Source organism: Pseudopipra pipra, chromosome 22, assembly GCF_036250125.1.
Source record: "Pseudopipra pipra isolate bDixPip1 chromosome 22, bDixPip1.hap1, whole genome shotgun sequence".
Classification (NCBI taxonomy): Eukaryota; Metazoa; Chordata; class Aves; order Passeriformes; family Pipridae; genus Pseudopipra; species Pseudopipra pipra.
In genome coordinates this window covers 646,823-670,919 of record NC_087570.1, presented here as the reverse complement: position 1 = coordinate 670,919, position 24,097 = coordinate 646,823, and the positions used below count along the sequence as shown (strand labels likewise).

Below are 24,097 nucleotides of genomic sequence, written 5' to 3'. Positions count from 1 at the left end.
CTCTGGGGAAGACACAACTCTTGGTGTCTGGGACTTCTTGGGATAAAAATAAATTCCAGGTTTTTGAGGTGCGCAGATGTCAGTGTTGGATCAGCACAAGGTGACCCAGGAGGGCACGTCCCCATCAGCCCTTGCCAAGCCCATGGGAACGCTGCCATGGAGCAGTGGTGTCTCTAAGTGTATGCTTAAGCATGCCACTAATTAGGGCTGGCGAGAACGCGTGCAGTAATTACATTTTTGTGCTGTTAAAACGGCAGCTACAATTGTTGGATAAATAGATGGAGCAAAAGCAAATATGTTTGTTTCTTCCCTTACCTTGTGCGTTACAGGAAGAAGCACCAGCTGCCTCACAAAACATGTTTGTTATTCACTCAGAACACACTTTAAAAAACTGGAAATAAACAGCGAAGTCAAAATATTTTGTTTCCACAGCAAGCCGAGGCTGCCGAAGGACTTGTCACGGCGTGGAAGCTGAGGAGCAGCAACCCACCAATTCGTGGCGTAAAAACAAAGGAGGAATATTTTGAGATCAAAAGGTTCTTGTTCAGCTCGGGCTGCTTTGACATGGAGCTGTCGCAGTGCCAAGTCACGTCATTCCAAGGGCATGGATCCGCACCCCATGAAGGAGCCAGCCACCTCCACCCCTCCTGAGGGAACAAAGCTTTGCTGAAACCCTCCTGTTTGCTGACTCTGTACCCAGAACACTCTGACACCCCCTTCGGTGGCTCACTGTGGCAGCACGTGGATAAATGATGTTGGGGCTGAGCAGCTGAGCTTCGCTGCAGGACACTCCTCCAAGGCAAAGGGGACGAGCCCTCCCAGTCCCATACAGGCCATATTTATGGTGATGGCACAACCCACCAGACAAGGTTGCTCCAAGCCCCGTCCAGCCTGGCCTGGAACACTTCCAGGGACGGGACATCAACAGCTTGTCAGGCCAAACTTTCAGGCATTTTGGAGACCCATTAGCTGGGGCAGGAGGTCTGGAGCAACTGATGGGCACCACTGACAGCCGAGCATGTGCTGTGCCCACCACCCACCCGAATAATCCAGTTTTTCCCATTCCCAGACAGAACAAGCTTGACATAAATATTCATCTGTTCAAGTGAAAGCAGGAGCCCTTGTTTCTTTGAGTGGAACTAACTGAAAAGAGATGATAGTTTTCTGAAAAATGCGAGATTATGTACACAGAAGCCATTATATATAAACTTATTAATTATTTAACAGCTTGTTAATGAGTGAGTTTCGGTCTCGTAGCTCAGCCGACCCACCCGTTTGCCGCCGTGGGCAGCCGGGCAGGGGAGCCCAGGGCCCCAGATGCTTTTCACGTGTTAAGTGATGAGATTGGGAGGCCAAGCTCCAGGAGGGGATGGGAGAGGCCGGCTGAGGGCCAGGATCCAGCGGCACAGCAGACCTCCTCGCCTCCAGCTCCAGATGCCTGCACACAGCCTGGGAGCATTAGCTGCATTATACGCTTTTGAAATTCTCATTAAACATGCATAAATGGAAATTGTTTTATTTTCTAATGCAAGTGAAAAATTTGCATTGATAGAAAACGCCTGTTCCTGGAGCGGTGCTGGTGTGCGGCACAGCCAGCGCCTCCGGACCCGAGCCTCCTGCAAATGGAGTTTCTCACTTTTGCTGGAATTCCCAAACATCCCAAGCGCTGCATGTGCTGTCTGAGTGAAATGTTTCACGCCGTCAGGTGCGGGAGGGCCCAGGTCAGGTCCTGCTGTGTCCTAGAGGTGTCACTGTGGGATGACAGCAGTGATAACAGGCCTCTCAGTGTCTGTGCGGTGCTGCTTTCAGAGATGTTTTTCACATCATTCTGACCTGTGCCACGATCAAGATACACACTTGTAAATAGGTGTGAGTTGAACCCAGTGAGGTGTTTTCATTGATCTTGGTGGAAGATTTGTGCATAACAAAAGTAAAAAGCACCAAATGCTGGGAAATGCCAACAAGAGGAGGTTCGTTACTGCTGGTGAGCAGGTTGTGTACATCACCTACACACAGGTCACTTACTCGTGGGTTAGTGGGCATGGCATCCAAAACATTCCATGGAATTGTACATGTGGGTCCCTTTACACATATTAAAACCCCTGCCCAGCTCCAGCCTCCATTGTGCAGCAGTGGGAGGGTGATTATTGCCAGCTGTGGGGAGGATCAGCAGGACCCAGGTGGTGGGTGCAGCAGTTGAACTCAGCTGCAGAGGAAGCTGCTTGGATGGCAGAGGGTGGGGCTATAAATGCCCTCGGCAGAAGCCAAGCTCCCTTTTGGTGCTTGTGTGCTCTTTCTTTCTCTCTGTGTTGTTCCAGCATGGAAAAGCCTTCTTTTTCCCCAACAGAGTGAAATCTCCAAGCCCAGGGAAAGCTGTTTCCCTTTGAGTCTGCAACGAATTGGCAGTAGAGAAGAAAGCAGGGACATCTCCCTGAGTGAGCAGTGATGGGATGGACTCCAGGCACACCCCATCCCTGCTCTGCTGTAGGGAGCACCAGCCTTTCCCCTTGCACCTGCCCCTCGAGGATGTCACAGACCACCTGGGCTGGGCTGCTCCTGCAGTTTGGGAAAAAGCAGGAGTGGGTCAGGAGCAGGCAGAACCGGTGAGCAAAGTGGCAGTGGGGTGGGGGTCAGGCAGCAGGCACTCATGTCTCTGCCAGGTCTGATGATGCCCCTTGCCAGGCACTGATCAATGAGTTTGCACTTAATTCACTTTCCTCTTCAAACATGGGAACGATTTAAATTGCAATGTCACCTAGATTATTCAAATTTGATGTAATCTGCTTCCACATGTCAGACATGTTTTGACGATAATGTTTTCCCCTCATGGGTCACTTTGCTCCTTTCTAAAGGAAGCGATGTGAGGTCTCATTAGTGGGACTCTGTAGAGGCTGTGTTGGGATTTGGGCAAACAGGATTTATCACTGGGGCTGGTGACTCCTCCCCAACCTTCTCTGCTGAAAAGCTCTTTCAGAGCCACTGGCAGAAGAGTTGGCAGCAGGGATTTCAGTGTCTCTGTGGAAAGGCTTCCTGCAGAAGATGTGTAGGTTTAGGGGGGAAAAGGAGTCCTATCACGTTTTTGCATTCATGTGGCTGCTGAGGAGTTCCATTGCATTATTCATCCTGGGAACTGGGTAAACCAGGAAAGTTAAAAAGAGGGAAATTGCTGCTGTAAGCCATGGTGTTTTAACATGCAAATGATGGTTTTTATTCCTAACAATAGAACTGTTGGATTTTTAATTTTGCACCCTGTGTGCTCAGCTCACTGTGCAGACACAGGAGTCCTACAGCTCTGACTGGCATCTTCCCTGTTTCCATCGCTGTTGAGTAGCTCCCAAAACCACAATGATTTCATGGACCTGCCCTATTCTGCTGCATCTGTTGGAGCAGGGAAAAGGATCCAGACACCCAGGGAGTCACTTCTGGGCCTGAGATATCATCTCTGATAAAAAATCAGAGAATAACAACTTCTCCACCTGGAAGTGTAATCAGGGGGTTTTAAATTACAGATTTTTTTCACAGACCTCTGTGAAGTGTTCAGGGTAAAGGTGGTGGGGATCTCTGGGATGGACAGTGCCCAGTCATGTCTGAGCTGCCCTCTCTGTGCTCTGGGGGAGGTGGCAGCCAGGTCTCGTGGCCACACTCACCAGAGGTGTCTGTTGGTACGTTTGGCAGCTGCTGGAAACCGAGGTGCTTGTGCAAGGGCAGAGGCACTTGGGAAGTTTAAAGGTACACGTTGACCCTGCCGCTTTGTCAGTGTGATGCTCCAGGGCTCTAAAAATAGAACATCTCTGACCAAGGAGAGATATTTTTGGAAAAGCTCGTTACTGCAGCCCCTGCTCCAGCCTTCCCCTCATCTCCTGCACATAAATTTTGTCAAGTGCCAAGACAGAGCTGGTGTGTGCCCTTGCAGAGCAGCACCCCAGGCAAAGAGGCCCCCCCCCCCCCCCCCACTCCCAGAGGGTTGTGTCCCACTTGGCAGAGCTGGGTTGGGAGGTCCATGTCCCACCCGATGGGATTTACAGCCCATTTGTCAGCCTCACCCAGCCCCTGGACCCTTAGGTTGGCTGAGGGAGCAAACTAACAAGGTGCTCACAACCAGGTAGTGGGGCTGGGAGCAGGGGAGCACCAGGAGACACAATCAGTCATTGCTGCAGTGCAGGGAATCCTGATTTGAACCATTAGAAATGGGGTCTCAGTGGTCCTGCACATGCTGAACTGAAGGGAATACACCCAGCAGGTTATTTACCAAAATCATTGCTCCAAACAGGCTTTGAGAGGGACTCCAGCTATGAGGGAGTGGGAGAAGTGATGAACTCCAGCTGGAAATCCGCTTGGCAAGAGCAGGCATGTGAGGTATATTTTTCTTTTTGTAAATGAAAAAAAAAATCTACTCTCTTTGCTCTTGGCTGCCAGCAGACAGCTCCATGATCATGATGGAAACTGCCTCAGATGGCTCTTACAAGCTCTGAAATTAATACCCTTCCTCATTGGAAGTGGCACATCCAACTACTTCCTGAAAGGTGAACATTAATATTCTGATTTTCAGTCGTTAGGTGTGTGCTTTGGCCTCAGAGCAGCAGACATGGAGGACTGGGGAGGAAAACGCAGTTCTGAAGTTGGGTACCTTGGCTCCATCCTCAGAACATCAATGGAGAAACCACCTGTGATCCTGCTGGAAAGGTTCTGCTGTGGTGTTCCCATATCACATTGTCATCTCGGAGTGTTTCCAGTGTAAGAAAAGGGGAGAGAAACCGTCCTGGGTGCAGCCTCATTATCTGTGGCATTTCAGGGTAATTTATGCCCGACATCTCGCTGCCTCTCTGGTAGGAAATTGTGGTTTTGGTTCTGTGGCTCCTGAAGCAACTGTGTCAGAAATATTGAAATAAATTGATCCAGCTCGAGGTCCCTGCACGCTTTTATTGCTGATTTATCAGTGTAGGCAAGGCATGAGCTACGCTGGCACAAGGAGGAGGGAGGTGAAGACGTGGTGGCCTGGCTGCCCACACCATCACTGAGAAGGAGTTTGGTGTCTCAGCAATCCCTGCTGCCCCTGCAAGGGATCCAGCTGAATTCTCTGTGCCTCGAGTTTTCCTTGTTTTCTGGTTTTTTTAATCCTGTCCTAATTGGGGAACCAGCAAAAATGCTTTTTAAAAAAAAAAAAAGAAAACAAACAAAATTAATGAGCAGCATCAGGGGAGGAAAAAACATTTTCTGGCTGGAGCCCTTGGCACAGGCAGGAATTTGCTGCTCCTCTTGGAGAGTGTTTAGCCTGTCGTGAGCTGCCAGCGGAGGAAGTCAAGTGAGAACCAAGTGCCTGGAAGCAGCATTTGCTGCAGCCACCCTCTGCTCAGCTCCTGGAGTGCCCCAGCCACAGGTCCACGATGTTTGTGTCCAGACTAAATGGCTTTTGGGGCTGCAACTCATCTGTCAATGAGACCAAATGAGCTGTCACTGAGACTGACAGTGTCCCAGCTGCTCCTCACGGCTGGTCGGGCTCAAGGGCATCCCCGGGACCAGCACTGCAGGGTCACCAGTGTCTCGATGCTGAAACCTTCCCTGCAGACCCACCTGGGGGTTACAGCAGGGCCAAGCATCCCTGGGCTGGCTGCTGTGCCCCAGGCTGCATTTCCAGGAATCCCTCGGAGCATCCCATGCTGTGCTGCCCGGAGCTGGTCGGTGCCAGCGTTTGCCAGCATGGAGACAAGGGCTGCTGGTGCCATGGGAGCGCTGAGCCGCAAACCTGCGGGAGGAGTTTTGCCTGTCTGGGGAGCACCGGGACCTCTATCAAACCTTGGAGCTTCCCGGATCCTCTGGGACACCAACTTCACCCCAAGCAAACGCTGGTAGGTGCTCACGTGGGGGAGGAGGCTGGGATGGGCTCCCAGTGGTAAATCTCCAGCTCCGGTTTATATAGAGCAGATACTGGTATAAATTTCCTTTGCTTCCATTTCCCCCTGAACACTCTGGGGCTCCATTTTGTTACCCTTGTGTTTGACTCTTTTTGCCCAGTGACTATTTTGGGGTTGAATTTTTGGCTTGTTCTCACTTTGGGGTGTTTTAGCTGGTTGACATCTCTTGCTGAGGGATAATCTGTCCATCTGAATGCCTTGCCTGGGAGCATCCCCAGTGCTCCTGGTGCACCTGTGTTCTTCTCTCCCTCCATGGGTCATCCCAGCTCTCTAGAGACATCAGCCAGTCGTTCCTAGTTCACAAGGAAGCAATGTTATTGCTTGTTTAGCAAGGCTGCTTTTCAGTACAACTTTCAGAATTCAGCCCAAAGTTTTGAGCAGGAAGAACATAGTTTTGTTGCTTCAGCATGAAGTGAGGAACCCACATGGAGCCATTTAATGCCTCACAGGGATTATTAGATACAAAATGCATTGGAAAGAAAGCGTACCATAAATCCCAGCCTTTCCATAAGCTCTAAATCTGTTACATGTTAGACCGTAGTCTTCTAAAACAAAAGTGACTGCACCAAATAGAGACTGTTATTGTTTAAATATTCCTGCAGGGAAATGCTGCCTGAAGAGCAGACACAATAGCTGCCCTGATGCAGGATTTATTGGAGCAAGTTGGCACCAGCCTGTTTGTAGGGAGTGGAATATGCTTGTAGAGATTATACCAGATTTACAGTGATTAATAATGGATTGGACATGGCAGACTTCAAAGGGTTCTGCTCTCGCACAGTTTGGTGTGGGTTGAGCTGCAGTAACGTTGCAGATTCATTCCAGTGGTTCAAACACTGCTTTCCCTTGGAGAGCAGGGATTTGGGCTGGACAGCATCTGCCAAGCCCCACTTGTCGTCCCCACAGCTCTGCCCGAGCAGCACAACCAAGGTGGTGGCACGCCAGTGTTGCCACCTGGTGTGGCTGTGTGTGGAGACCAGCCCAGCTCCAGGGAGTCCAGGATGTGCCTCACTCGGGGGACAGCACGAGACCCCTGCCCCCCTCACTGCTGGGGACGGCAGAGCCCTCAGTTACAGAAAGGTTCTTATCCGGGTGGGAGCGGGGAGCTCACCTGCCAGGAGGATGAGCAGGGATTTTGTCATCAGGCAGAGGGATTAAGCGAGCTGGGGAATGTAGGACATCCCTCTCGCTCGCAGTGTGCACATGCAGACCTCGAGCTATTTTTAAAGACCTTCCAGCCCACACCGTGGCCATAACTTTTAGTATGAAACACTTGAAATCTGCTCCTTGCAGCAGGAGCTCCCTTCTCCCACTTTGTCCAGAGACTCCCAGCTGTGCTGAGGATGGCACTGCAAAGAGCAAGGCTCTGAGAACTAATCACAGAGGTGTTAATTGTGTGTTGGTATGAACAAGCTCTCACCTGGTCTCTGTCAGGCAGGTCAGTGGTCCCTGTGAGCACATCCTGCCCACCCACGACACTTCTTCCCCCTCCCCTCCTGCTCGAGCCCTCGGAGCTTTGCCTGGGAGCACAGGATCCCTCAGACACTTTCCCTCAATGCTGGGAAAATGCCAGGGATCCTCAGACGGATGTATTTCATAAGTGATAAGTGCTCTGGCATTAATCAAAGGTTATTGTGTCTGAGGGTTGGGAGGCATCTCCAGCTAATGAAGATGTTTCCCCTGTATCAGCCATTATCTGGGAGGCCGGAAGAGCTGCGGAGGCTCCGTCCTGCTCCAGGCAGGGCTGATGGGATTTGCACCGGTCCCAGTTGCCATGGAGAAAGTGTTGGATGGCTTTAATACATCTCCATGAATTTCTCCCCAGAGTTTTCCTATGACAAGCTGGACTGGAGGTAGTGTATAAGGAGCTCTAATCTTCCAACTGTATGAAAAAATGATTGATGGAGCACGAGGGGCATAAACAGCTTATGGGCTCTGGCAGCACGTGGGGCAGTGCCAGGAGGGGCTGGCTGTGGTCCCAGGGCTCCCCGGTGGATGCTGCACTGCACAGCCCTGCTCTGCCCTCCAGATCCGGGGGGCATGGATCCGGGGTGGGATGGGGACAGTGGCCATCGGGCAGCCCCACACCAGACTGAGCTCAGGCTCCCTTTCCTCACTGCCAGCCCAGGGGTGTCTCCTGTTCCCGCTGCCTCTGGCCACGTGGCTGAGTGCCCACCTCTCATTAACATCCACTCACCAGAAATTAAAGGAAATTAAACCTCTCTCTGTTTCCACATCAGTGTATTCCTATTTCAAAATCCTACCTTTTACATTTGCCTATTTGCTTTTAAAGTTGCTGAAAATTTGAATGATTCAAAAAAGCAAAGGAAAAGATACCCTCCAGGTCAGCATTCCAAGCAGCCACTCACTCACCTGTCCAGGTAGTCTGAGTGTTCTTTTTGGGATTTTCACCATCCTGCCCTGCCCTTAACTAAAGGGTCGTTGGACATGGACTGTGATGGGATCAAGAAAACCTGAGTTGGAGGTTTTCAGGGAGAAAGGAGATGGCAGGAAGCTTAGGAGCAGCAGATAGAGAAGAGCTGAGTGTCAAAATCTGCTGAGATATCTGGAACCTTCAGGAGCAAGCCACGGCTGGCAGGTTTGGGAGCTGTGTTTGGAAGCTGGCAGTCCTTCTGTCAGTGCCAGCTCCTTCCTCTGCCTTTTTGCCTTTTTAGTTTATTATTTTTAACCTGGTTCTGCTTCCAGCTGCTTCAGATTCTCTAAACATTTTCTCTTCAGCAGCTCATGGGCTTTTGAAATATGAAGTCCATCCATCACCACCGATGTCTCTCTGCTGCAGTCCCTGCTCGGAGCAGCCTCTGCCACAGCCAGGCACAGCCCTGTGAGGGGCTGCATTTGGGGGGCGGCTCCTGGCAAAGCCAAAAATCGGGTTACCTGGCTCCTTGATCTCTCTTTCCTTTGCTTCCCAGGGCTGTTGGTGAAATCCCCGAGCTCTCCTCACAGAGGACATTTCCCCTGGGGTGCCGTGGAGAGGAGAGGCTGCGAGCGGAGTGTGTGCTTCAGGTGACGCACTGGGGCTAAAAAGTAATTAATTAGTGAGTTTATGGTGTTTTCCCATCTGAAATTAAAAACAAAAATTATGCAGAACATCTAAGGTAATTAGGGAGCTGCAAGCTACAACACACCTTTAAATGGGAGCCCTGGAAAACAAGATGTTCGGCAGCAGATTTTTGATGGAACAGCTGATAAGGGCTCCTGCATTCACCCGTGTTTCTGGGAGTGTTCCCCACACTTTGCCCTTCCCTTATGGATCCAGGTCGGGCCACAGCAACTCCCAGATATTCTGTTCTCTGCGATCAGGTTTCCCATTTAAAGTCTGTTGGCAAAGATGAGAATTTTGGTCCATGTTTTATGTGCTGAGTTTACTCAGAGTTTCTTCCCCTGGCATTTACAGCTGGCCCAGCACCTCGCCCAGCCCCTGATGCTTTGGCTGTGCAGGATGTTCCACCAATTTATTCGAGTGGAGAGCACAGAGCAGGTCACGCATATTAAATGTGAAGTTTTTGCTACAGTTGCTTCAATAATCTGAAAGGAAAACATTTTAATGTGGGGTTTTTTCATGTTTTTTACCGTGTACCAGCTGCTGCTTTTGGCAGGGCAGCTGCTCAGTGGGCAGCAGGCAGTGTGGATGCACCTCCCAGGGAGCAGTGCCTGGTGTGCCAAGGGCATCCCCTCCCTGCCGTGGTGGGGAACAGCTGAGGTGTGTGTGGACATCCCACTTTTCAGTGCCTCTCCCTTGGCACTGAAAGCTGGAAATTGAGGCTTTATGCTATTTTTGCTCTTAGCCAGGTCTGCAATGCCTGCAGTATTGCCCAGTGTGCTGTTTCCCCCTTTGCTACCCTTTCCCAAACCCACCTGCACAGGAGTTGGAGAACTTTTCACCTGGGTTTCGTGCCTCTGGCATGGAGCCCAAAGGCTCCTCAATTCTCCAAGGGAGGGAAAAGCTGTTTTGGGAAGCTGTGACTGAGAAAACAGCTTCCTGGACAGCTGGGTGATGGGTGAGCTCTGCCCTGTAGCCCTGGGATGACCAATGGCTATTAATTCAATCAGATTTTAAAGAGAAACTGTTCTTTTTCTCACATTTCTTAATGAGTCCCTATTTCCAACAGTTTTCCAGTGGTTGCATTGAGTGCAGAGCCTCTCACAGAACGAGGAGGGGATCAGTGAGGGAAATGGTACCAACACAAGGAGAACCACAGGGATGGCAGAGGAAAAATCATCCTTGCAGAAATGCCAATGTCAACCCCGGCAGGGAGAGGAGGAGGAAAACACACAAACCTCTGTGGGAATGGTGCCTGCGTGGGAAATAACACCCCAAAGGACCACGTTTGGGGGTGTCAGAGGTAAGAATCTCCTCTCCACTTTATCAGTGTCTCACACACATGCTTGGCAGTGCCTTGTTGTGTTAATGCTGCTGTTTCTACAGTTTTCTCTGTGTTTTCTGTATCTTTGCTTTCTCACGTGGTTTTCCCCCCTGCCCCTCTCTCCTGCTGCTGTCACCTGTCTTCTCCTTTGATTTTAGGCTGCTCCCTCCCACGGAAGGTGGTGGGGAAGCTGCTGGGGCCGGTGGGTGCTGAGTGAGCACCGGCAGCACAAGGGCCTGTGCTCTGTTAGTTGGGCTCGGTGCCTGCAATCGATACGAGCTTGCCTGGGGTAATCTTTTTGTGTCTTTGGAACAGTTTATTTGGTTTCTAAAGTGCTCGGTTTATAGAGTTATTTCTCAAGCCTTGTCCGAGCCCCTTGTCACGTTGGCACTAAGTGAGTTTTGGGGCTATTTGCTAGTCAGCTTTGTCGTTTCTATTTTATTTTTTGGTTGGCTCTATATTTACATTGAAGTGTAATTCTGTTTGGTTTTGCTGACTTGGGCATGAAGAGAAACTCATTGCCATCATCTGAAACCCCCTAAAAGGGCTTTACCTCCCTGGCAGTGCCCTGAGCTTCGTGGGGTCTGCCTTTGGACCCCGAGCTCTTCTCCCCTGATTCCCCTTTGTTGGGCTTGGCTGGGGATACTGGGGGACGTGGGGATGTGAGGGTGCAGGGATTCAGGGATGTGGGGGTGCCATGTCCCCACAGCCACACCAGCCCTGCTCTGCCCCGAGTCCCTCTAAAACAAGCAGTGAATTAAAGGACAGCCCACGAGCGCGGGGGAGGGAAGAGAAATCCTGATCTTTGCAGATGACATTTACGCCTGCAGAAGGCCAATGTATTTTATCCACTGTCACATTTAAAAGGCACTGAATTCATTATACTGTTGAATAAATCATTTTTTTAAAAAACTTATTTATCCAGAGAAGAGCCACAGTTTTCTAGTCAAGAGCTGCTCCAGCTTGGATAAACTCTTCCACCGTGGAAGCTTCCAGCTCTCTCCTCCCTGGCAGCAGGTTTTTGGGTCCCACACTGCCCTGGGCATGGGGACAAGGGTGCAGGTTTTGCTTGGGGGAGCAGTTGAGGGCTGACAAGGTGCCGATGTGCTCAACACCAGCGTCACGAAGGGTTAAGTTGCTGAGCTGGAGCTTGGTAAATCAAGCAGGAAAATAATCAGCTCCCAGGTGAAGTGAGGAGATGCTTGATGTTTTACAGCTTCTTTCATACACTTTACAGAAACTAATGGTTACACAAATAATACCTGGGGGATGATAACAGGCTATAAATAATTCAGGGTTCTCCAGCACAGAGCTGCCGTGTGCAGGTGAGAGGAGTGCACAGCACCTTGGGATGACTCAGGTTCCAGGGGATGGTGCCCTCTCACCATCCCACAGCCTTCTCAACGGTGTCCCTGTCCTTTTCCCAGCCTTCCTGGGCTGGGTCTGCTTTCTCCCCTCGCACTCATATCACCCACTCCCCTGCCTGCTGTGGGAGCTGTTGGCAATGCCCTTTGCCAGTGGTGCCAGGGGAAGCCAGAGGCTTCCCATGTGTGCTGGGACCACACAACCAACTGGCCAAGCCTGTCATCCTCCACAGAGCTGTGCATAAGCTGCTTTGCCCCAAAGCCATGGCCTGTATCTACATCCAGGCTGAGCACCTCAGAGAGCAGCTGCCTCTGGCTGGCTGTGGGTCACGCCAGGCTCTGCCCGCCTCTGCCAGCGCTTTCCACGAGTACTGGAGGCTTTCTGAGAGCTGTTCTGTGGAATTCCCAATTCGCGGATGGAGAGGTTTCAGTTTATCTCTGCCACTAAATATTTTGACAGGCTCTCGTCTTGCAGCCCAGCACAGTGTGACATGTTGTACGGTAACAGTCCCCTCGGCTCCCTGCCCAGCACACCACGTGCTCTGTGCCGGCACACCGAGCGCTCCCCGTGCCGGAACGGGCTCCAGGGAGCAGCCACAACCCTCCCGGGTGGGATCACTCCCACCTCAGACCCCGGAGATGGGAAGGGGGGCAAGGGAGGAAGGCTCTCTGCCGCCAGCTGCCTCAAAGCAGGGGATGGATGGCTGCCGAGGTGGGCTCAGCCTCCTTCCTCCCAAAGGGTTCCCCAGTGCCAGGTCCCTCCCAACTACCCTTCTGGCTGTCTTATCAGTCATGAACGTTTTGCTCTTAATGGGGACACGACCAGGAAAAGTTGGTGGCAGGACCCACAGCTCAATAAACCAGGAGAACAAAAACCTCCACTGCAATTTGGAATTGAGTTTTTCTCCAGCCCGTGTCGCGGGGAGGAATTGATTTGTCTAATCTCTTATCTGTGACTATGAAATTGTATTTCCCTCTTAATAGCCCTACAAATGTTACAGATGGATAGTTTGGGAGACAGGCTGCCAATGGCAGGAATACTAAAAAGGATGTTGGGTTTGGATTGCTTTGGGGTGCAGAAACCAGCCTGTGAAGTGCTGGGAGCCCAACCAGCCTTGGCCCCACTGCTCAGGGACCCTGACCTTTGCACCCCATTCCTGCTTAGCTCCGACTGGGGGGCTCTGAGGAGCTGTTTAATTTAGGCATCATAAAGCTGCCCTGTTCCTCCTCACCTTGTGCCTGCATTGCAAAGGAGAGGATGTGGCAGCAGACCCACTCCTTGCTCTGCTAATCCCAGTTTCCCATGTGGAAGTCTGGTTTTCCCACGCTGGGGTAGCCACCAAGTGCCTCAGGCACTTTCACTCCCCATGGAGCAGCAAGTGGCACCTTCAGGGGGCAGAGGGGGCTTTGCCCTCTGCAGCCCCCTCAGCTGGGTTTCCCCACAATTTCACTTGCGAGTTCACTGGCACTGACATCCTCCAGATGCCTCGGGGTCTGGATTGAAGAGACATGAGGTGACAATGTCCTCGTACCCTACACTCCTGCCCAGGGCCTGGTGGGCTGCCTCGCTCAGCAGCATCTCCCCTGTGGATGTGATGTGTTGATTGAGGTGCCTCTGGCTCTGGCCACCCCCTCTGCTCCCAGTCCAGGAGAGCTTCCCAGGACCAAGCATCTGAGGTGGAGGAGAATGGGAACACCACAAGCCCCTGCCATGGAGCTGTTTGATGATGAATTTGGAGTGGCCAAGGTGACTTTTTGGGAGGTGACAAGGGCTGTGCCTGTCCCCATGCATCCCTCATGCCTGCCCAGCCACTGAGCCCTTTGGCGAAGTCCCCGCTGCTGTCGGGACACTCATCAACAAACCATCACGGTATTTAAATGAGTCAGACTAATCACTTTATCATCCAAATACAGGTGGATTAATGTGGTTGCTTAATACTCTGTTTAAGCAGATGATTTTTTAAAAAAGCTCAATAATTGAGGGAATTACTGGCAAAATTAGAAAAATTAGCAGTTTATTTACTGCTTATTGCCTGAGCTGCCAGCCAAGAAAAAGTGAGATTGCTAAACTTTTATTTTACCCTCTCCCCTCAAACAGCCCCTCTGGTAACAGAAATCTGGAGCTCCTGCCCAGACCACCACGGCTGGGACTGAGCAGGTAAGTGTGGAAATACACTGTCATGGGGAGAACCGAGCTCCATCTCTGCATGTTTTAATATGGGGAATGTCATCTGCTGCTCCAGCTCCTCTCATAAACAGGGAATGTGCCTGTCAGCAAGCTGAACCCGTAAAAGTTGAATAATATTTGTTGATTAATGTAGGCAATGGATTTCATATTTCCTTTAAAATAGTTGCTCCCTATTTCTGTAAATTATTCATCCGGTTTATAAGGCAAAGCAAATATTTGTGAATAGATATGAATTATGTGATTTATAAGAATGAAATATTCATGAGTCATTTTCATTATTCACCTCATCTTGGAATTGCTACATAAATCTGATCAAGCAAATAGATTTGGTGAAGCTCAGCCCAAACTCGCAGGTATCACGGCGCTCACCGGCTCCCGCCCGGTGAACCAGAGCAGGTTTGGGCTGAGTGCCTGAGCCGCTCGCTCAGCTGGTGCCCCGTGGCTCCAAGGAGAGGCAGGGCAGGATGTGGCGGCTGAGCAGGATGTGCCCTGCAGCCCTGCTTCGTGCCAAAATCAGTTTTCACCTGAATCTCAGCAGAGACAAGGGCAGGAAGAGGAGGCTGTCGCTTCCCTCCCTGACAAGGACGCTGGCGCTGCCGGGAGGTCAGGCAGCACCGCGGGGAAGGGGGCTGGGGAGAGGTGTTCTGACTCCGAGGGATGACTGCAAACAGCAGGAGTATTGGCTATGCAAAATGAGGGAAAAGTGGATAGAAAGCCTTGCTGCTGAGTGGCTCCAATCCGAGCGCTCACAAATGCCCTTTGCCAGCCTTCAGCGAGACCAGGCTCAGTGTAGCTGTGAGAAGAACCCTCACGTCTCCCTGGCTCCCACTCACACCTCCCCACATGGCCACTCTTCCCACTCCAGGAGGGAAGGCTTTGCCCCCAGTTGCTCCCACAGACTGCTGGGGAGACCTCTCCTTCTGAGAGTTGGGCTGCTCTCCCATGTGCATCCCCCAGAATGTCATCTTTACCTCCAACCTTTTCATTAAAAGCAATTTCTTTTTCTAAGCACTCTCCAGAGAAGATGCCCAAACCACTGAACAGCGGGAGCAGCAGGAGAAGCCTCCCACAAAGGATGTGTGTGAGTGGAGGGTGTTTATCTCGGCTTCTGCTTTCCAAAAACCAGAAAGCACCTTGGTGTTGTGAAACAAGGACAAGTTTGGAAAATGCTGTTGGCAGAGCTGTGAGCCCGGGGGAAAGCCTCAGAGTGGTGGGGGACAAGAGGACCTCTGGCCTCAGCTGCCTCGAAGGGACAGGGTGAGTCTGGGAGTGAAGCTGGTGCCAGTCTTGGGGTTAAGAAGAAAGTGAAAAAAAAGCTTAATGTTAAAAACCCTGACAGATGCTTTTAGGACATGAGTAACACCTCTGACTACACTGGGACTGTGGGTCCACTCCAAGTGATGTGCGTGCTAAGCGCTGCTTGGACCGGTGCCACCCGGCACTCGCTGCTGCTGGTAATGAACTTGGCTTCTTTGGGAGCTGCAAGATGAGCACTCTAAAATTCAGCTTTGGGATCTTCCTATTTTCCAAAGTGTTCGAGTGCTTTCTTCTCAAACAGCAAGCTGCCATTTAGGAGATGCAGTTCCGCAGGGAGCGCCGGGCATCTTCTGCCACCGGCGTGTTTTGCTCAACCCTGCGCAGGGACGACACAAAATCCATGTGCTTATCCAAGTGGAATTGCTGACTCTATTACCGTGGTCAGAGAAAACAGTCTGTCTTCATCCTCCCTCTGATCCATCTCGAAGGGGACAGCAGTTCAGTGCCCTGATGTACTGCACATCCCAGATCTGCAGCTGGAGCTGGCCAAGCTGAGTGCACTGGAAGCTCTCTGGGGGTGCAGGACCCCAGGCCGTGGCTCCTCTCCATGTGCTGAAGAGGTCAGGTTGACAGGTAGAATTATTTAAATCCATGGGAGGTGTACAGGCAGCATGGACTCCCCACAGCTCTTGTGCTGAGATCGTGGCTGTCCAAGGAAGAGGCAGCAGGGCACGTTCTGCTTTAATGGCACCTGAGAAAGGAGAGGAGAGGCTTTGGATCCCAGGCAGCTCCTTCCTGGCCTCTGGCTGCTTTCCTGCAGCCCCTCTCCCGAAGGTCACATTGCTGCCTCAAGGCAAAGGCAGAGATGTTTTATTCCAGCGGAGGCAGCTCCAGAGTTGTCATACTAAACTCCAGACTTGTTCAACCGTGGGATGGCATTTTTCCCCTTGCCAGCTCTGGAATAGCCACAGAGAAGCCATTTGTCAGCCTGGTGTGTGCATCCAATCTCTGGGGTGCTCTGCTTCGCCTCCCATTATCAGCTGTGTCTGCGGTGCTTAACGAAGCAGCTATTTTGAGGCCTAATGAATTTGAAAAGTTTTTGACTCCTCTGTTGCAGTGTCTCAAGTATCAGGAACCTGGAAAATGGCCTTAATGTCTCACAGAGCATTACAAGCCTGTGCTGTTATTGAAGGTATTCTGCTCAGGTGTTTCACGGGGCTTTGGAAAAGCCGCCAGCAAACAGGAGCTGTGGGAGATTCAGCAGGGAGGGTTCTTCCTTCGGGAAAAGGCTTTTCCTTCCTTCCGTGAGGAAGTCAAGGGTGTGGTGACTTAGAGACAACCAGAGCTGTCAAGGGCAAGGCAGTAAATTGTCCCTCAGTCACAGCCCTGCTCCAGAGAGACTCAGCTTTGTTGCTGCTCTGGGGCCAGGGGTTGCTGTTTGAATTATTGCAAGTATGTCCCAATAAATCCAGGATCCAGCTCCCATCAGCACAGCATCCAGCCCCATCTCCCGTGCTTGCAGGTCAGGGAAATCCCAGCTGCTTTCCGGGTGCCGCATCCCTTCCCCTCACACCAGCAGGTCAGGGAGCACGAAGCATCTCGGGGATTCCTCTTTCCAACTTTCTTCTTTTCCCCCATCCACTTTCTCAAAGGACTTTGTTCCTCAGTCATTTATTTTTTAAAAGAAAACCAAGATAAAAATTTCTCATCCTCCAAGTGCCATTAATTGCTGCTACTTCAGAGTGCACAGGGCTGGGAGTTATTTTTTTTTTTTGCTCAGCAGCTGATGGAGTTGTAAACCTTTTCCAGGGCAGCAGGAATTCCTGTACCAAGGGCTGAGAGGGGAGAATCAAAGGCCCAAAACAACCCTTTGAGGAGCACGGCCTCTCTCCCTTCCACTCCAGAATGCTCTGGCAAATCCTTCTGGACTCCCCACATTGTTCCCTCGTGCCGGGTGTTTGTTTGTCAGCACCAGGGAACAGCAGCAGCCAAAGCCTTCGGCAGCTCACAGGGACATCAGCTCACAGGGACATCAGCCATAATTTTAAGGTCTGTTAAATATGATTTAAATATTTTTTTTTTTACTCATTAACAACAATTTAGACTGATCTCTTTTTTTTTTTTCCGGAAACTTCAAGTATGACTGTAATAGCTTTGTAATTTTGGGCTCTATCATTAAAATTAATGATATCCTAATGCTCTGTGTGCACTAGAAAAGTCTGATCAGTTTTTTCCCCTTTATATATCATTACTAATAGAACATTTTAATGGCTGTAATTTCCAGCCCTGTAGATGGAAACCTAAAAATAGGAAGAAAGCCTATTTCATCACGCCATGCCAGCCCCTAAATAATTCAATTACATAGACTGGAATATCTGAAGCTGGGTGTGTTCCCAGCTGCAGATAACCAAAAAGTACTTGATATTGCTTTCAGAGTGGGGCTGGTTATTGCAGGGTGTCATTCTCTGGCCCTGGCCAGGCCCTGCTGGGGATGCCGGGTTCAGCTCCTGGCTGCAGAGCTTCAGCAGCTTCCCCTCCTGGAGCCGGGGCTGGGGGTGGATCCAGGGCAGTAGTGGGGCTTCAGAGCCTCAGCCCAACTTGCAGTAAGTACAGCCCCTCCATCACCAGCAGCAATGCCTGCAGCCAGCATTGGTGAAGGCTTCTCTGTGGATACCTCCGGCTCTGTATTGAACCCTCAGGTCCCTCTTTCTGTGTTTTCCCTGCAAGCAAAGTCTGTCTCTCCTGGCTCTGCTCCTCCATGGGGAAAGGCAGGAGCATCACCACGACTGAAGCCTAAAGCTCCCCTAAACCTGTGCTAAGCGCCCGGTTTATTACTCCCCACGGTCTTTCTCCTGCTGTAGGTACTTCCAAAGCCTTTCATCATCCCACACACTCCCACGTGCAGCCAACACATTTCTCATCTTCACCTCACGGAGTTTATCAGACGCATTTCTGCCATTTATTGGTTTATGCTTCACCTCCACCAGCAAGAGTGCACAATTTAATTCTTACTCTGGGTTTTGTTTTCATCTCCCTTTTGTCTTTGCCTAAGGCCGAGGGATGGTTCTGGTGTGCTTGTTACAGAGCTGGTCTCTCCCTGTGGTGGCTGGACACGGCCGTGGGCGGGAGGGGAGGGATGTCGTGGCTCAGCTTCCTGCCCACGCGTTTCTCCCCTCAATAACTCACCGTTTTGCTCCAGAGCAGCAGGGTTTCGCTTGGCTCCAAGCAAACAAGACACGGCCGCATCATCTGCTGCTTGTTAAATACAAAGCTGAGATTTTCTCTTTTCTAGGTTAGCATCACCTGGGCTCTCCATCCCAGCGGAGCTGCGTGGGCAGCCCCAGCCAGGCAGGACTGCGCCAAGACCAAGGTGAGATGCTGAATATATTGACTGTTGGATGCTGATGTTGAATATTTGTTTTATAATCATGGCCTGGTCTGAGCTTTTCAGTGGTTCCCCCCAGGTGCCATACCTCGAGCATCACCTTCTCCCACTGCACAGGGAGGGACAGCCAGGCTTGGAGGGGACAGGGCAATGCTGGGACCAGCTCTCCTGGGCCAGCAGGGAGCCCTTGCCAGTGTAGGGATGGCAAAGATGAGGCACTGAACGTGGATTATTTGTAGGAGCTCAGAGCTGGCCACATATTTAGGAGAGATGCACTTTTATTCCACCTCACCTTTGGGTTCCCAGCATGGCCATGCCGTAGTGCCAGTCCATGGTTTGGTTTGCTGTTCATGTTTGGGTGCCAAAAGGAAGCAGTTATCGCCTGGAAAGCCACCTCCCCAGCAGCAAGGGGTAGAATTATACGTGAATCTCAAACAGACAAGGGCAGGCTCAGTAAAACGAGGTGCCATTCCATCAAGGTGCTGATTTACAATGCATCAGCCCTGACCCTGCCGACACCTCCAGAGAGGGAAGTGATTACCTGCTCCAGCCCTCCTCTGGAACACGATGTGTGGAGTCTGAGCCGTGATGTTCTGGAGCTCACTGGCTCTGTCCAGGGTATCGCTCCTTTCCCCTCACAGGCCATAAGTAGAGCTGTAGCTTCCCACACTCTGCAACAGACCTGAAAAACGACAATATTTAAATGTTTGGACTTGTTCCCAAACAATGTTGCATTAAAAAATAAATAATGCTCTAAGGATACAGATTTAAAGGCACAGTTACGGAAAGGCACCAGGGTGTCATTTGAATGCCACAGAACCAGGATGCCCTGCTTCCCCTCAGGTGCTGCCCATGCATCTCACCCAGGCTGTGGTGCCTGGGCTGCCCCTCAGCCCATCCCTGTGCTGTCCTGCCATGGCCAGCAGCCACTGGGAGAGGATCACCCTTGGCACTTCCAGTGGCACATGGAAAACAGCTGCAGACACGTGGGCTCTCCTGAGGCTCAGAGGGGCTGAGCTGCCCATTTCTGAAGTAGGTCCTTGGGCGTTTGCACTGTTATCCCTGTGTACAAAGACCAGCATTTCCTCAGAACATAGGAATTTCTCATCCCCTCCTTTTGCAGTGGGAGGTTTTCCTACTGGCATGGAAAAGATGTGAAGGGGTGCTGTGGCCCTGCTGAGCTCTGCGGGTTCTGGGACAGGCACAAGATGCTTGAGCTGGGAATATAACACTTCTCCACAGCAATATATCCAGCGTCCATGCTCAGAATTGATGTGCTCTTCTATCTTAAAAATCCTAATCGTTTTTTATCAGTGGCATCACGCTTCTTGCTGTGAGAGCTGCTCCACTATCAGCTGGAGGAGTGCTACAGTGCAGTAAAAGATACTAGAACATGTTCAAAGGTATGTTTGGCTGCTCCTTTCCTCTTTGGAAGCTCCATTCCCAGTGGGTTGTTGCCTGCAGTTGTTGTCCGCAGGCACTGTGACACGGAGCCAGACAGAGATCAGGAAAAGATCTGTTCCCTTCAGAAGATTCCCAGCTCTCAGCCAAGCTCTGTAAAGGTGATTCCCAGGTGCAGGGGAAGGCACTGGCTGTGACCCTCAGCAGCCGTCCCTGTGCTCACTATAACTCTCCAAAATTTCTCTCCTCACAAAGGGAGAAAGCTCCCAGGGCGGTGATTAACGTGTGATCAATCATTATCAAATAAAAGTCATCGGAATATGGCTGTGAGGCTGATTGCCTGTAACCAGCATAATTAGACAGTGAGGATTTTCCTTCTTTTCTGCTTCTTCGAGGGAGCTAAAAGCCTCCCAAACTGGAGCTCCTGTGCCTGCAGCGAGGTGAATTCACATTTGACCTATTGTTCAAATAAAAAGCCTCCTCAAATCCAACCCAAGACCTCTCCAAAGAACACCAGAGAACCTTAATCCCTAAAATTTGTTGCCATATTTAAGTATGTGTGGTCGGGCTGATTTCAGGGTTGATGGGCAGGAGAGCAGGTCTGTGTCTCATCCACCCCAGTGTGGTGTTGGCAGTGCTGTCCCCAGCCTGGGTGACCCCAGCGTGCCATATCAAAGCTGTCTTCTTCACATCTCCATTAACTCTGTACTGATTTCCTCAGGCTGACAAAAGTCGGCTGTTTCCACATTCCCTGTCACTGCTGATCTGCCTCCTCTCGCTCTCCAAATCCTCTTTCCATTTCTATTGGCATTAATGAAGTTCTGTTCCCCAGTGCTGCTGCCCCCTCGCCCACCCAGTGCTGCCTCACGTTCCAGGCAGCTTCACCAGCTCCTCAGGCCTTGGCATCGCCCCAGAAAGCCCTTGGCATCAACAGAGGGTCCCTGGCATCGCCCACCACAGGGCCCTGCCTGTGCCGAGATCACCAGACTGCCACAGCCAGCAGCCAGCCCATCCACTGAGCTACTTTCCTAAGCACTGGGTAATTAAAAAAACCAGCAAATGGAAGTAATTCCCACTTAGGAGGAAGGACCTGCTGGAATTCGTGCTGGGAAGGAGGATTCAACAGCTGTGCATTAGCATAATGTAGAAATGGCAGGGAGTAGGATGCTATTTTCTCCCCAAGCCACTCACGGTGAGCGGAGCTGATGGAGCTGCCCCCCTCTGCCTCAGGTTTCCCAGTGAGTGGGAAAGGCAGGATAGAGCCCAGGACTGGGGAGCGGCTGGAACCCCCTCAAGCAAGCACCAGCCTTTCTCCAAGGACTCTCCAGCTGAGCATGCACTGGGAGGGGTTTCCTTTGGAAAGGTGAGCTGGGATGTGGGAGCCCTCCCCAGGGCACCCGGCCCCCCACTCCCCTGTCCCCGCCAGCTGCTGACATTTCTCCTCAGGCTCTGGCATTTATTTTAATCCATCTTGGGTTTGTACTTCTCTCTCAGGATTAATGGGCAAAGTGGCGAGATATTGCTACAGAAAGGTGAATTCACCCGAAGTGGGAGCCCCTGTGTCAGAGAGGAAACTCAGACAGCTTCGGCAACGACACGGGAGGGATGTGAAGCCCAAAGCTGCTGCAGGGCAGCTTTCCATGCCCTCTGAGTGCAGGCAGAAGTTGCCATGCCTGGCACTGGCTTACCTTGAGATGGCATCCCTGGCCTCGGGGCTGCCAGGTTCCGAACCTCTCTCCATTGCTGCCTGGCACCGCCTGGGAGACAGACAGATGGACAGACAGACAGACAGACCGCTCTGTACTGCTCTCCGGGCACCGCCTGGGAGACGAACAGATGGGCAGATAGACCATTCTGCGTGACTCTCCGGGCATCACCTGGGTGACAGATGGACGGACAGACCCCTGTGTGTCGAGGCGGCCGGACGCACAGGCAGCCGCTCGCCGTCCGGTGTCCTCCCGGCCACACATCGTTTGCCCACAGGCTCCATCTTGTGGAAGATGTTCCCTCAAGGAGCTGAAGTGGGAAATCATCCTTTGGCACGAGAGCCAGCGTTCGTGGGTCCGCTTGGCACTGCCGGCGTGGGGGTCAGCATGGAGTGGCCGTTCTGGCACCCACTGACACCCTGGTTACCCCGCTCTGCCTCCGTGGGCTCAATGCCACGTTCTGCCCTGGTTCAGCTGATAAGAGAAGTAAATGTGGTGGAATTTATTTCAACAGATGGAGGACAATTTTCTTCTCATCATTTATCTGACACATCATGACGTACCAGCTTGCAAAGCCTCGGGCTGTGATGTGGAGCCACCGGGGCTCTGCCAGCAGCGGCACCAGCAGCTCCCGTCATCCAGGAAGAGCAGCCTTTCCCCATTGTACCTCTCCTCTGTGGGATAAAACCGAGTGGTTTCCAGCCTGCTGGATGTGCTGCCTTCATTAGGTTTATTTACCATATAATGTGACACAGTGATTTCACTGTCTGTAATTTAGTGACACATTAGGAAGGAATTAATCATGGAAAGCAGCGCTTGTGCTGAGTGCTTGGCCAAGGTGCGGCAGGAGGAGCCCCGCTCCCAGCCCTCACTCCCTGGCCTGGGGTGGTGCAGACCCTCAGGAGTGAGGGTTCAGCAGGTGGAAGTGCTGCTGGCATCATCATTGCTGGTGTTCTGTCACCAGGTGGCCCTTGGCAATCGGGCTGGGCCTGCAGGCTGGGGACACGGCTGGAGGGACACGCTTGGAGACTTAAACTTTTAGGAAAACAAGATACGCAAAACTCTCAAGAGCACATCCAATTTCCACTCATTAAGCCATAATTTCCATCATTTTAATTACATAAAAGGCAGATAAATGGTGAATGTGCTCCTACTTGTGCCTTTTCTCTTAATTATTGGTCCTTTGCACGGGCCAGTTTGCAATGAATCAGCCTTTAAGCAGCGTTCACTCGGAACATGCTCGGCTTTATTTGAATTATCTTGTTGGCCGATCATTCCCCAGAACATAATAAAACAAACATTAATTACTACTTCAGCGGGTGTAATCTTCTTGAAAGCACTCGACGCTACTCGAATGCCACTGTAGCCTCACTCTCTGCACTTCGAGGCACGCGGCTCAACGAACTCATCCGGCAGGTCTGAGCGCGCCGGCAGAGCCCGACTGCGGCTTCAGGAGAGGATGTTTGGAAAATGTGCAGGTGTGCAAAGGAAAAAGCCAAACCTGCTGTCCAGAGAGGATGGAAGGTCCAGTGCCTCGCTGGGATGCAGCAGTGTCAGACCGTGCCTCACTGGACCGTGCCAGGTGCTGCAGCACTTGGAACATTTCATGTGTGTGACGTGGCAACTCCAAACCTCCTCTCCATTTCTGATGGCATTTCCAGCACTGTCACTGGAACACCCTGGGTGTCGTGGGATGGATGCTGCCCTGGAGGGTGCCAATTGACCTGCCATCAGGGTTGGCATTGCTGCTGGTGTTTGTCCGTAGGCAAGGAGAGATTTAGCCGGGTGCAACCCTGGGAGAGGGAAGAGACACAGCTGCAGCCAGGCAGCAGTATGACATTCTTCCATTTGGTTGAATGTCATTAGACATTCCTCATACATGTGTCATGTGTGGAAATGCCTGTTGAGGTCTTTTCCCGGCAGATCTCCCTCCTGCTCCTCCACCTGCACAAACCTGGCCCTGGAGCTTGCTCCTGGAGTTACCCAAAGCTTTAGAGATGAGGGCTGTTTTCCTTGCCTGTGGCCCTGCTGTCTCCATGGTGCATTTCCAAAAGCATCCCCGCGTTTCACTAAATGCAAAGCTGCTGTCAGGGAGAAGGCAGCTGCAGCCTGAATCTTAAAGTCAAAAATCAATTGCAGCTCCCCTTTCGAAGCACAGGCCCGTGACTGTGGCATACATCCAGCAATCCTGGCTCCAGAGGGCCCCTATTCAAATCCAGGTACAGCTCAAAAAGAAAACAGCTTTCTGTATCTTAAATATTTACTACTGGCACTTTTAAAGTCTGATTTTGCATTTGTGCAAGACAGAGGAATTGAAATATGCTTTAAATAAGAACATTACTTCATGTGCTTTAATTACCATCCCAGCCACCCCCGAAGGGCTGTTTCCCCAGGCTGAGTGCCCTCATCCAGGGTGAAGGGCACAGGGAGCCAGGGAGAGCTCTGGTCCAACCCCACCATCCTGGAGAGGAGGAGGAGGAGGAGATGCTCTGAGGATAAAGC

The 24,097-nt window shown here is 51.4% G+C and overlaps 3 long non-coding RNA genes across 3 annotated transcripts in view; 2 read left to right on the top strand and 1 right to left on the bottom strand.

Moving 5' to 3' along the window:
• LOC135425740 (uncharacterized) overlaps positions 1-1,035 on the top strand; it is a 31,618-nt gene extending 30,583 nt beyond the window's left edge. Inside the window, exon 3 of the long non-coding RNA XR_010435732.1 lies at positions 433-1,035. This is a non-coding gene — a long non-coding RNA (uncharacterized LOC135425740). The remainder of the gene's footprint in view (positions 1-432) is intronic.
• An 8,987-nt stretch (positions 1,036-10,022) lies between these two features.
• Positions 10,023-15,332, top strand: LOC135425742 (uncharacterized). Its single transcript, XR_010435734.1, has 3 exons — positions 10,023-10,273; positions 13,757-13,816; positions 14,856-15,332. It is a non-coding gene; the product is annotated as an uncharacterized LOC135425742 (long non-coding RNA).
• A 2,707-nt stretch (positions 15,333-18,039) lies between these two features.
• On the bottom strand, positions 18,040-22,044 carry LOC135425743 (uncharacterized). The gene is made up of 2 exons (XR_010435735.1): positions 21,578-22,044; positions 18,040-19,170 (listed from the first exon to the last, which is right to left on the bottom strand). It is a non-coding gene; the product is annotated as an uncharacterized LOC135425743 (long non-coding RNA).
• Positions 22,045-24,097: the final 2,053 nt, after the last annotated feature.